Source organism: Orycteropus afer, unplaced genomic scaffold, assembly GCF_000298275.1.
Source record: "Orycteropus afer afer isolate SDZICR_OR568_19922 unplaced genomic scaffold, OryAfe1.0 scaffold00120, whole genome shotgun sequence".
Lineage (NCBI taxonomy): Eukaryota > Metazoa > Chordata > Mammalia > Tubulidentata > Orycteropodidae > Orycteropus > Orycteropus afer.
This window is the reverse complement of record NW_006921707.1, coordinates 4,680,133-4,681,806: the sequence shown is the minus strand read 5'-3', so window position 1 is coordinate 4,681,806 and position 1,674 is coordinate 4,680,133.

The following is a 1,674-nucleotide window of genomic DNA, read 5'->3' as shown; positions in this document are numbered from 1 at the left end:
TAGACATACCTAATCATTTAGCCTGTCCACCTATCTATCCATCCATATACCCATGTTTACCTTCCCTGAGAACTCAGTAGTACACAACTTTCAATGAAAAAAAAAGAAATGGAAAGAACTCAACAAAGTTAGATATCTACAGAGCACTTCTCCCAAAAAAAGCATAATATACATGCTTTTCCAGTGCACATAGAACATTCTTCAGGATAGATAATTTGTTAGGCCATAAAGCAAGCCTTAATAAATTTCAAAACATTGAAATACTGCCAAGCATCTTCTCAGATTAAAATGTTATAAAGTTAGAAATCAACAATAGGGAGATCAATGGAAAAGGAGCAAACACATGGAAACTGAACAACACCCTCCTTAAGAATGAATAGGTAACAAAAGAAATTTAAAAATGCAATTAAAACATTCCTTGAGTCAAACGAGAATGAAAACACAACATACCAAAATCTTGGGGACACAGGAAAAGCAGTGATTGGAGGCCAATTTATAACAATAACTGCACACATCAAAAAAGAAGAGTCAAAATCAACATTTTAAACCAACATCTCTAACAATTAGACAAAAAAGAGCAAGGAAAGCCTACAGTCATTAGAAGAAAGGAAATAATAAAGATTCAAGTTGAAGTCAATGAAACAGAAAATAGAAAGACAATAGAAAAAATCAACATGACCAGAAATTGTTTTTTAAAAGATTAATAAATTTGACAAACCACTATCAAATTTAACAAGGGAAAAGAGGGAGAGAATACAAATAACACAAATAAGAAATGAATTGGGAAACATCACAAAAAAACCAACTGAAATAAAAAAATACAATATCAGTATACTATGAAGAACTGTACTCCAACAAATTTGAAAATCTAGAAGAAATGGACTGATTTCTAGAAACACACTACTTACCAACACTAGCACAGACTGAGGTGGAAAAGTTGCACAGATCCATAACAAAAGAAGAAATTGAACAGGTCATAAAAAAATTATCAACAACAAAAAAAGTCCAGGCCAAGATGGTTTCACCAAAGAATTGTACCAAAGGTTCAGAGAAGAAGTAACACCAGTTCTACTCAAACTATTCCACAACATAGAAAAGGATGGGATCCTCCCAAATTCATGTTATGAAGCAAGCATAATCTTGATACCAACACCTGGCAAAGACATCACTAAAAAGGAAAACTAGAGACTAATATCCCTAATGAATATAAATGCAAAAATCTTCAACAAAATCCCAGCCAATAGATCCCAACAACATATCAAAAACAAACAAACAAAAAAAACCCAAAACATTATGAACAACTAGCATTCATAGTAGACATGCAAGGATGGTTCAACATTAGAAAAACGATCAACGTCATCCATCACATAAATAAAACGAAGGAAAAGAACCACATGATCACATCAATCGATGCAGAAAAGACATTTGATAAAATACAACACCCATGATCAAAACTCTCAGCAAAAATAGGAACAGACAGAACATTCATCAAAATAATAAAGGGCATATATGCAAAATGAACAGCCAACATTATTCTCAATGGAGAGATACTGAAGCCATTCTCCTTGCGAACAGAAACCAAACAAGGATGCCCACTATCACCACTTCTATTCAACATTATATTAGAAATTCTAGCCAGGGCAATAAGACAAGAAAGGGAAATCAAAGGCATCC